The sequence below is a fragment of the Manis javanica genome, chromosome 2 (genome assembly GCF_040802235.1).
Source record: "Manis javanica isolate MJ-LG chromosome 2, MJ_LKY, whole genome shotgun sequence".
Taxonomy (NCBI): domain Eukaryota; kingdom Metazoa; phylum Chordata; class Mammalia; order Pholidota; family Manidae; genus Manis; species Manis javanica.
In genome coordinates, this window is record NC_133157.1 from 117751968 (window position 1) to 117764644 (window position 12677).

The window sequence follows — 12677 nt, forward strand, 5'->3', positions numbered from 1 at the left end:
TAACATATTTTAAACACAGGAAGATATGGAGAATCAAATAGCTAAATCTGTGCAGCTCTTGACCAGTTTAAGAAACCCATTATGAAGGCATCGGTTGAGAGAGTCTTGTCCCTCCCCAATCCCTTCCTATCCTCCAGAGGAGACATCAGTCCTGAAGTTGGTGTTTACTGTTCCCATTTATGAGCCACATATTTAAACAAAGTCTCCAAAAAAAAAAGTATTTTTTTAAAGAAAAGTAAATTGATTTTACACTCCACAGACAGGAGCAGGGGCTCTCAGTCTTTTGGGCCTCATGGGACAGTTAGCTGTCAAAATCAATTTAGGGTGCTGGTAGGACTGTCCATTTTTCAGAGTAAGAACATGAAAAAAGGAAACCCAGAAAACTATCATCTGCCATCACAGTACCTTCATGAAAGAAAGGCCATTTGTCACAGAAAATAAAGAACTTATTATCAAAATTTTAAAAAGGGAATACATTTAGACAAAAAATCTTAGTTTTTCTCATTTCCACACAAAGCTTAGAAAAACGTCATGTTGGATCAGCTTGGCATTTGGCAAGATTCATCAGACAAAGACCTTAAAAATAAAGAAAACATATTAAATTTGTCAATACAGTCCAAGATATCTAAGAGCATTTATCTAAGATTGCTCTTAGGAACCAAAAATTCCCTAATTTTTGCCACTGCAAAGGGATTACAGAGGGTCCCAAAAACTCATGTATATTCCCTTTAAAAGTGATTAAGTTTGGTAAACTTAGAAATAACTTAAGTCACAAGCTGAATTTTAACAATTTAATCCACAATTAGGTTTTTATCTTTATTTTAGTAGAATTTTAAAAACAAAACCTCTAAATGGTCTTTTCTGAGTGTATGAATATGCGCACTCATAAATGCCCTCCAGAATGCCAAGACATATGAACTGAGCAGTGATTTAAGCATTTCACTGGTGCCCTTCAGTCTGAAGAGAGAAATAACACATGTACATAAAAGTGAAATAGTTGAAAGCGCTATGTGGGAATGCACATGAAACAAGCATATTTTATCAGTGAGTATTTATTACAATATTTTCCATGGACAGAGACATTCAGATTGTATCTTGACTATCCCTAAATCCTGGGGTAAAAGTAAATGGATTCCAAGGGGCAATGGAAATGGATTCCAAGGGCAATGGAAAAGGCAATGTTCGAACTGGGTTTGAAGTGGGCATTACATCACATGGTCACAGAGGGAAAGCAGAGAGGAGAGCAGAGGCATGGGAGAGAGGCAACCATGACTTAGGGAATGGCAAGCAGTTCCACTGGATGCATGGACTGCAGGACCACGCAGTAATGGATGGGATTGGAAATTATGCAGGAACTGGTTGGCACAGGCTCTGCATGCCATGCGCAGGAGTTCAGAACTTAGGCTTAAAACAATGGGGACTTTTTAAAGCTTTGACTGAGTTAACAGAATGATCCAAGTTCTGCTTCCGAATGTTCAGTCACAGGTGGATCAGGAAGACAAAGTGAAAAGCAGAAAAGCATTTAGAGACTGGTATGCCACTTACAAAGAGGATTTGATGACCTGAGCTAGGATGACTGCACTGGGAAGAAAGGGGAGGCAATGGATGCCTGAAACATTACAGAAGTAGAGTTGACAGCACCTATTCTATGTTGAGAGCAAGAAAGAGACAGTAGTGAAAAATGGCATCACTTAGAATGTGCTTATGAGAGATGATGACACAAATAGGCAAGCAGAGAATCCTTAAGGAAGAGCAGATTTATTCTGAGGAAATTGGTAAATCCTTAGAGGTTTAAGTGTAGGCAATACATCTGGGAGGAAAGGTCTAGCAAGTAAGTGGGAATTCTAGTATAAAACTCAAGAGAGAAGGAAAATTTAGAGTTTACAATGTCCCCCACACAGAGGTCGTGAATAAGATACATAAGGGCCAGAGAAGAGGGCCAAGGTGTCTCCACTAGGAAAAGACAGTGCCAAAGAGAAGTCCGTGGAGATGTCAGATGGAGGAGAACCAGGTAGGGCCACAAGAGTCAAAGGACAAGTTTCAAGAAAAAAGAATAACCAAATGCTTACGGTCAAGAAATCTGAAAGCTGAGAGTCATTGTTTTAATAAATAAAGTACAATCAGTGGTCTCCGAGATAAGTTTCTGTAGAATGGTGGGGAAGACACCAAGTTACAAAGGTTGAGGAGTAAGCAGAGGATAAGGCAGTGGTATGGAATGCATATCCTTTTGAAATGTTTGGCAGAGTGGACAGATGTGATAGCATATTATGGGAGTAGTAAAATCCAGCAAAAAGGGTTGATTGTTTTGAATGAGGGGACCTTGACATACTGGTAGGGAGAAGAAAACAAATCAGTGAAGAAAAGGAGAGAGAATATACAAGGGAGACTGAAGGAGCAATCTTCTAGAAGGTAAGTCAAATGGCGAAGGTTCAAAAGCAACAAATGGCCCTAGAAAGGGGCGCATTTTTCCTCTGCGGTGGTAGAGGGTATATGAAGATCCAACCTGATTTTACGGAGAGACTGAAGAGGAACATAAAACGGTAAAGTCACATGGGTGGTATTCAATAAAGTAGTGGATAAGATCATCTCCTGGCACTTTTCAATTTAAAAGACATTTGAGTACCTACCTATGCCTGATCCTATAGGTACTAAGAGGGTCCCTGCCCCAAGGTCGCATATAACTAGCACATAAATCCTCATCTCAGGCCATCTCACTCTTTGGATAGTCAAATGTCACGTCCTCTCAACCCCAGGTCCACAGTAAGAATAGAAAAGGGAGTTATTTTGACAGAAATAAAATGACCCCAGATGGAAGTATGGTAATACAGGAAGGAATGAAGAGTACCTTTGACATAGCAGGTGGGTAAATCTAAGCAAACGGTGCTGGTTAAAGCAATAGTAATCAACGTCTGTAGGGTTTAAAATACACAGAGCATCAAACCATAATGTAACAATACACAAAAGGCAGAAGGGTAGTAAACGAAGGTGAGGTGTTCTATGGTCTTTTCATCATCCAGGAAGTGGTAAAAACACTTATGTGTGGCAGATGCTCATAAGTTCAATTTCGAGGATATACACTAAAAGAATTTTTTAATGAATGTTTAATGAATGTTAATAAGCAAATAGGAAAGTGAATAAAGAAAAACCTTGCAGGCTCCCAAGTAGCAGTGCTGGATCCCAGGGACAGAGAAGGAAAAATGTGCTCTTTGTTAACACTGCCCCTTTAATTCTTGGTGGAGCTGGGGATCTTGCTTGATTTAATTTCCTTTTTCTTGCAATCAAGGCAACTCTACCCACTAATGTATAATGTCTTGGAAAGAAAGCATGTCCCTTCAGCTTAATGTTCATTTCCATCAGTCACATTTGCCTCAGAGACTTTGCCCTGCTTCCTCATAGTCCTTCTCCAGGGCTGCCAAATCTTCTCTGGCCTCTAAGAACTCACCTTCCTCCATGTCTCCTCTGATGTACCAATGTAGAAATGCCCCCTTGGCATACATGAGGTCAAACTTGTAGTCTAGGTGGGCCCAGGCATCCACAATGGTTGTGGTGTTGCTGAGCAAGCAGACAGCCCACTGGGCCTTGGCCAGTACTCCCCCTGGCATCACCATGGGGGGCTGAGGGTTGATGCCTACCTTGAAACCAGTGGGGCACCAATCTACAAACTGCATAGAATTCCTTGACTTGATGGCTGCAACTGCTGCATTCACATCCTTAGGGACCACATCTCCTCTGTAGAGTAGGCAGCAGGCCATATACTTCCCCAAGCGAGGATCACACTTGACCAGCTGGTTGGATGACTCAAAGCAAGCAGCAGTGATGTCTGACACAGAGAACTCCTCATGGTAGGCACTGTCAGCAGAGATGATGGGAGCAGAGGTTGTCATGGGGAAATGTATTCTCAGATAAGGTACTAGGTTAGTCTGGAATTCAATTAGGTCCACATTCAAGGGCCCTTCAAATCGTAGGGAAGCCGTGATGGAAGATACCACCTGACCTAAAGCCTATTAATGCTGGCATAAGAGGGGCATCCAGCACCAAGTTTATGATGGCAAATGTCATAGATCGCCTCATTGTGCACCATGAAGGTGCAGTCCGAGTGCTCTGTGGTGAAGGGGGTGGTGAGGATAGAGTTGTAAGGCTCTATGACATCACTGGAGATCCTGGGGGTGGGTAGACAGAAAACTCCAATTTCGTCTTCCTCTCATATTCTGCCAAGAGCTGTTCCAGTAAGAGGGATGTAAATCCTGATCCGCTGCCTCCTCCAAAGCTTCGGAAAATCAAAAATCCCTGCAGCCCACTGCACTGTTCTGCCTAGGGAAAGTGGATGAGATGTGAGAACTCAGCCAAGTTAACCAGAAGCCAGGGTGGTGGCTATACAAGTTCCTAACAAAAAACAAAAACCTTCAGAAAGGACTGGTTTTACCGTGCTCAAGTCCAGACAAACATCCATGAGGAAACACATTCGAGGGCCTAGTTCTGTTGTGGGGGAAGCACTTTAGAGTGTTACTCCAAGTTAAGCATAAACATTCAACTGTCGTTCACTGCCCTCCATGGATTTATCTGTATGTGATCTAAAGCAAGGTCTTTACCAATAACAAAGAAGAGAAAATGACTAGCAAATGATGAACTATCACTTTCCCTCCCAGTAGATACATACCACTTCTATACCCAGCCTACTGTGCTTGTGTGAAGGCATGGCATTGCCTAAGGACTATGCCAAATGCCAAAACGTTTACTGGGCAAGGAATTCTCCAGACAGAGGTCCTTGGAGAAGAATTAACTGTTAGTAAACAGAGTCATCTTGTGGGGTGTTGCCTGAGTTAACTTTACAAACAGTGGTCACTATTGGAAATGACAAGTTTTCACATGCTTTGGAAGTCTTGGATAACAAGATAAACTATGAGCAGCAGAAGAGTAGATGGGGCACTGTCAATATGAAGGGGGAAATCCTGCTGTTTGCAACAACTCGGATGGACCTTGTGGGCTTTGTGCTAAGTGAAATGGAATAAGTCAGAGGAAGACAAATATTGTATCATTTCATTTATATGTGGAATCAAAAGCCAAACTTGTAGAAAGAGAGAGGAGAAAGTAGTTGCCAGGGGCACAGGGGTCAGGGAGACAGGGGGATGTTGGTATAAAGGCACAAATTTTCAGTGACAAGATGAATTGGGATTCTTGGTATCTGATGTACAGCATGGTGACTGTAGTTGAAAACATTGTATTATATACTTGAAAGTTGCTAGGTGGGCAGATCTTAAATATCGTCACTACAAATAAAAAAAGAGAGAAAGGTAATCATGTGAGCAGATGGGTGGTTAACTGTAGTGTGGTAACCATTTCACTGTGTGTGTGTGTGTGTGTGTGTGTGTGTATACACGTGTCAAATCACTCTGTACACTTTAAATTTACAGAGTGTTACACGTCACTTATATCTCAATAAAGCTGTGAGGGAGGGAGGAAATAAAACGTTTCCTCATAAGTCTAATGAGAGAAAAAGAAGATGGGGCTTTACAGTAAGTAAAGAGGGTACTTATGCCCTTTGTAAGTAGCAAAGCCACTCAAAGCCAACACCAGGACGCCTCCCCACTGTGACAGCCTCAGGAGGCTCCAGGGTGCAGGCTGGGTGGTGTGACGTTGAGGCCAGAAAACACAGGGGCTGCTGGGGAGGTGCCTGCAGACCCCCAGGCTCTTGGGTGTGGTCCTGCCTAAGGAGAAGGGAGCCACTCGCCAGCTTTCGGATCCTCTGCAGCACGAGGTCAGTGATCCCTGACCCCACAGAACAGTGACCTCGGGCATAGTGGTTTGCAGCGTCTTCCTTTCCATTCAGGAGCTGCTCGGGGTGGAAGAGGGAGGGGTACTTGCCAGAGGGTCAGTGTGCTTCACACCCTTCAGCTGCCAGCCCCCTGTTGATCCATGCACAGCCCTGTACCCTGACCCCCGGTCTACCCTCCACATGGTGGGAAAGGGATGAATTTAAACTACTGACCCAGCCTTCCTCAGGCTAGTGAAAGGAACCAGCATTTCCCTATAAACTGACAGTATGTTTTCTCATCATGCCCCTTTGTTACTCTCTTAGAGCTGCCATAACAAATTACAACCCACTCAGTGGCCTCAAACGAGAGACATTTTTTCTTCCACAGTTCAGGAGGCCAGAAGTCCAAAATCAAGGTGTGGGCCGGGCTGGTTCCTTCTGGAGGTTCTGATGGAGAGACTATTCCATCCTCTGCCCAGAACCTGGTGACTCTGATAATGCTTTGGGTTCCTTGACTTACAGCCACATGCCCAGTCTCTGCCTGCACAGGTACCCCCTCTTTCCTGTCTTCTTCTCATAAGGACACAGGTCACTGGATTTAGGACTACCCCAATCCAGTATGACCCCATCTTAGCTAAGTACATCTACAAAGACCTTATTTCCAAATAAAGTCATATTCTGGGGTGCTACGTGGACACAGATTTTTGGGAGACACTATTTAACCCACTACACACCTGATGGTACCTTGGCATTCTAAGACAACTATTTCTATCTACAAACAGCCAACCAACACTGGAAAGGCATGACAATCTGTAGTATCCATATACTTTAAAAGAGGCTTTAACAAAGAAGGCCCATATGGCAACTCAAACACCCACGAGACTCAAATGCAGTTCACATAAATGTGTGATGCAGAGAAATTGGTGTTAAGATGTTGGCAGTATTGAATGTAACCAGTGCAACTCGTGCTTAGTTTCACTGCCTTCAAACCCTGGGTACCATGAGAAGACAGCAGAAGTCTGGGACCCAATCCCCCACCTTCGAATGCCCTGACAGCACAAATCCTCAGGAGTCACACAGCAGTGTTAGAGGGCTAAGTAGGCTACAGCGTGAGTTCATGAATTAGTTTCTTGGGTTCACATCTTGCCTTCCTCATTTGACTACAGAGCAGTTACTTAGCAAATCTATGCCTCAATTATTTCATCTCACTGAGCAGGATATTAACAAGACCTGCCCTACTGAGTTATGAGGATTAAACAAGTTCACAGGGCATGGTACAAGGCCCACATAACAACAGCTACACAAAGCAATAATAACACTGGCCTCATGGCATGTATTTATGCAAATCTGCTTCCCAGGCCTTGGCACCAGATATCTATAGATAGTAGGAGAAGCTCACTGCTTAAGAGCAAATGCTCTAATATTTTAAGAGCAAGACAGTTTTCTCAATTCACCGTGCGCTCCTGCATATGACCATGAATTCCTAAACCCAACCGTATACTCCGAAAGAAGCCTGCTTCATATGCACACCAAACTGCCACTCTAACTTCCTGCCATTTAGCATTTTGTCTGGAGACTTCAGTGCCTGGCCCAGCATCCTCAACCAGCATCTGCAGGGGCTTTGATGGTTTTTAAACACAATTATTTGATGGCTTTTTGGCTGCCTCACCTCCAATGCCATTTAGCTCCTCTCCACTTGAATCTCCATCCCTTACAGCTGTGCCCTGCAAGGTCCTTTCTCTGTCCAAATTCCTGACTCCTGCTACCAGGCCCATGGCCCAGACTCCTTTCTCATTGCCCTCCTGCACACACCCTCCATTCCAGCCACACTGAACTATTAGGCTGCATGTTCCTCTACACCTCTGTGAATTTGCAAATGCTGTTCCCTCAGGAGTAGACATCTGATGACTATCCAGTCAGCTTTCAAGCACCCTATTTGGCTTTTATAGGTCTGCACCTGACTCTGTGGGTTCCATGAACACCGAGACTATACGTGCCTCCAATGTCAAGAACAGTGCCTGGCACGTGTGCTGGACATAATGAGGAAAACCAGGGCCTCCTCCCTAAACCCTGGACCTTAGGCCTTTTTGTTTGGACAGCTCAGGACCCTCAAAATCACCCTCCTAGCAGGCTATATTCTAAAGGATTAGGGAATTTCTTCTGGGTCTTTGCCTGTCTCTTCTCTTACTTGCTTAGCTTCTGATCTTGGGCCTTAGGCCTACCATAGGCCTAGTGTCTGTGGTGCATTGGCACAAATTAAAATGTCTGCTACAATAATCCTAATACTGGGATGTGGACTCTCACATGGCTTCTTCAGCTACATTTACTTAAGTCCTCTGGGGACATATTCCACCCTGCTCAGGTTCCTAGGACAGCAGACTCCAGCTAACTCCCATGTGTCTGAAACAAAAACTCAGGTATTCTCTGAGGATACTTACAACTCAAATCAGAACATACCGCAATTGCTCCTCCTCACCTCTGTACTAGTGTCCTCTGTTCTTGAAGTTATCAATGTCTCCTTATTTTTAATTGTTTCACAGCATCCAGCAGAGTAAACACTAAATCTTCATTGAAGCATCTTGGCCTCGACAATTTGTAACTTCCGTTTTCAATAAAACCTTCTAACTTTTCCTTCATGTTGACATCAATCCACTGTTCTGGTGGATTGACTTTGTTCTGACAGGGAAATGGACTCCAATCAGTCCAGTATGTACAGATTGCATTTTCCAAAGGAGGCCACAACAAGATTTTTCATCTCTCATGTGCTTCTAGAACCTATCTATTTCCACATCGAGAGGTGAGGCTTATACCCCTTCCAGGGTAGATCTTTGTAACCACTTTGACCATGTAAATATATCTGAAGTGACATCGTGTGACTTCCAATGCTAGGTTATTACAGTACAGTGAACCTCTGCCTTGTTCTCACGGGAATGCTTGCTCTTGGCATCCAGCGCCATGCTGTGAGGAAGCCCAAGCAGCCCACAGAGAGGCCCATGTCCCCCACAGCCCTGGCCTGGCTCTCAGCCAACAGCCTGAAACAGCTGGCCACCAAGTAGATGAGCCATTTTCAAAGCAGATCCTCCATGTCCCACTTGAGCCTTCCTAGCTGATACCACATGGAACAGAGAGAAGCTGTCCCCTCTGAGCCCTGTCCAAATTGCAGATTCATGGACAAAATAATGATTATTATTGTTTTAAGCCACTCAGCTTGGAGCTAGTTTATTACACAGCAATAACTAATTAATACATAGTTCCAAATCCAAATCCACCCTCCTCTCCATACTGTGGCCACTTCTCAACCCAGGATTGCTCCAGCTTCACTTCAAGTGTTTTTTGCACAAGATACTACAAAGGCAGCCATTGTTCATAATAGAATTGTACTGATTTTCCCCACAATTAGATTTATTTGGCTCCTTGCCTCTGTGGGATCATTTTCAAATAGTCTACCCTTTATAAGCAGCTAATGCAAAATTTCAGGTTGTTTGTCAGAAGCTTCTGGCAATTGGCTTTCAAATCCAGGAGAAAATTAAAAGTTTTGTTATGATAGATGTGTGTTGAGAAATTAAGAATTAATTTGCTTTGCTACACAAAAAGGCTACACCAGTCTTCCCTCTGGGTGTGTTTGCCATGCTGCTCAGCATAAGTGCCATCGAGTGATCCTCTAAATTTGGAAAAGGTCCACATGTCGCCATTTAGATAGATTTGTATAATCTGATAATCCCACCATTGGATACTTGGTGTGTTTGTTTTGATTGTGGGCCTGAAAAGTGCACTGGAACGTAAATTTATATTACCTATAACAGTTGGCTCCAGGTCCATGAAGAGTGCTCTGGGCACATGCTTCCCAGCTCTTGTCTCAGAAAAGAAGGTATCAAAAGATGCATCTATTTTATCCATTCTAGCACTTTCCAACTGATCCTTTTTACTGCTGAGAACAATGCCATCCGGCTGAATTCCATGTTCCAGACAATAGAGTTCCCAGCAAGCATCCCCAATCCGGATGCCAGCTTGGCCAATATGAATGGAAAGGCACTCCCTCTGAAATAAGCCATAGTAAGTTAGCATTGAGTAGGCCTTCTCAGATAACATGAGCTTCATCACTCAGCATTCAGACACCAAGCTAGCCTTGGTGAAATGTATTATAAGGCTAATTAAAGGTGTCTCATGGAAACCAAAAGCCAGGGTACAAGAACAGTTGAATTACGGACAACAGTTCCATTCAAAGTTTCAACAACATAAACTAAGCACCTATTGTGTAATGGACTAAGAACAAGTTAAGACTATATATATATTATATACCATATATGTATAAAATCAAGCTGTCTTACCCCCCCAAAAAATTAGCTAGTTACTGGAAAGGTATAACCTTGACACAGTTTAAAACCCACTACAGATAAATTAAAGATGTTACCTCTTCATATCTTAAGATTTTTATATTTACTGTTCATATATGCTCTAGATAAGGAAGGATGGCCTAAGCTTAAAAGTAGTGAAAAATTAATTGGGGGGGAAATCTAGTAACCACAATGTTGCTCATGTGATTATACATTAATGATGTCAAAATTTAAAAAAAAAGATTTTTAAAAGTAGTGAAAAGTTCACCAAGGAAACATGCAATAGATTTGACAACTCCAAATGTAAAAATTCTATACCATAATAAATACCGATGCATACAAAAATTGATTTATATACAGCCCTTCATATATAAGGGTTATATATAAACCAGTTTTATATTCGTCAGTTACAAAAGAAACACTTGCAACATCTACTAGATAAACAGGCAAACGACATAAACAAATGAATTACAAAAGAAAGAAAGAATCTAAAACACAAAGTTTAGGCACAATGGCATTCACAGATTTATTAACTAAATGAATGAAAACATCAACTTAATCATTCACCTACTGCTGGGCATTTAAAGGAAGATCATCAATACAGTAGTATGTTATGCATTATTACCCTTAATATTACCTTAATTAATATTATCTTAAATATTTACCCCCAAAAAGGTATGAAGTGGGAAATGCTCATAACATATTAAGTACAGAGTATATAAGCTTTTTGTTGATTGTATATAAAGTATGTCAAATACATTTAAAACTAAGCATAGAAAACTGTCTTGAAAAATGTGAAGTATTGGCGGGGGGCGGGGGGACGACTTGATAATATGGGTGAATGTAGTAACCACACTGTTGCTCATGTGAAACCTTTATGTGTATCAATGATACCTTAATGAAAAAATTGCAAAGTATTAACTCTAGTTATATCTGGGTAGTAAGTGGTCTTTTTGGTTTAAACTTCACTGTTTTCCTTCACCCATATCAGACCCCACATCTCCTATCCCACTTTTAAATCACTATCCACATTTTTTAAAAGAGCAAACAACTCTTTTTGTTATTTAAACATACACAGTTTTAGTAGACATCTAAGAGAGGGAAAGGAAAAGTTAAATCCTAAAAATCTAAAGGGATTACAATCACTGACTTTAATATCATTGAGCTTTGATTGCCAGGGTCATGGAACAAGTCTACACAGGAGGTCTTAGAGAGTGAGAAGGCCATTTTCTGCATCATCAGGGCCCTTCAGGAGGTTTGCCTGTTGATGTGTTAGGTAACCCTACCCTCTTTTCCCAAGGTCTGAGCTTCAGCTACAAAAAGCCTACCAGTCACAGGTGGGAGGGAGCTCTGGCTGGTCACACCCCTGCAATCTGACTTGGACTCTCTTCCTGCTCAGCCCCGTCAAACCTTGTACTTAGTCTCCTTGATTCTTAAGGCACAACACAGCTCTCTCTCCTCTTTGAAGAATTCATGTTCATTACTTGAGCAGAGCTTCCCTCTTGTGTTACTTCTCTGCAATTATCAGTCTCTCATGACAGTGATTGTGAACTCAATTTGCAATGCACTTAGTACCAATCAATACTCCCACTTTTACCTGGCACATAAAAATAAAAACAATACATTCCATCATAAACAGCTTTCTACGACCCCTATCTGCAAAAAACAGTTTCATTTCCTTCACCTGTGAGACTTAAAATGATCCCAGTACATTGTAAGCTACTGTAAACAGATCAGACTCAACTAAATCCCTAGATGTAGGTAAAAATTTAAAGGTTAGGGGGCATTTTGTGTCTCTATATCATTGAAGCTATGTACATGTAGATTTCTCTCACAGCAGTCTTCCTCAGCTGTTTACCACCCAGTGGTGTGGGATACACACATGCCATGTGCTCACAATACCAACATAAAAAAACCACTGCTGCTTTGCATGTGATCTGCTACCCACGTAGTTCAGACAGAGGAGTGATACTGTCCTTTTTTTAATTTGGCAGGAATACTTGGCCCAAGAAGAATCGACTTTGCCCTTCCTGGTTTGAGAAGCAACTGAGCTTACAACATCACTCTGTTCCAAGGTACCGAAGGCTGTCTTCACCTTATTCTTCCCTCCTTTCCAAACTATGTGTTAAAATAATAGTCACACTCTAAGACTGTAAAATGCCCACTGAATATCAACATTGGTAACTCACAGCACATTAATAAATGCTACTACAAAGCTTCTTTGAATTACTAGGAAGGCATAATCTTCTAGTTAACTTTTTTTAGATAAATAGGAACTGCAAATTCATACACAGTTGTAAGAAATAGTACAGAAAGATATCATGTGCCTCTTAGCCATTTTCCCCAATGGAAATATCTTGCAAGACTATAATACAATATCACACCCATAATACTGACATTGATACACTTAAGACAGGATATTTCCATCCCTCATGTGGGAAAGCATAATTTTAAGAGCAAAACAATTTAAACATCCTTATAATGTCAAAGGGAGGGTCCAATGGGGTGAGAAGATCAAAGATGAAAAAGCAGTTTGAAAGGTTTCTATTTAAAAATCAAAAATTCTAAGATGTTAAACATTTCTGTAACTG

The 12677-nt window shown here is 41.8% G+C and overlaps 1 pseudogene; it reads right to left on the bottom strand.

The window, feature by feature from the left end:
• Positions 1-2545: 2545 nt before the first annotated feature.
• Positions 2546-9783, bottom strand: LOC140845195 (tubulin alpha chain-like 3; annotated as a pseudogene).
• Positions 9784-12677: the final 2894 nt, after the last annotated feature.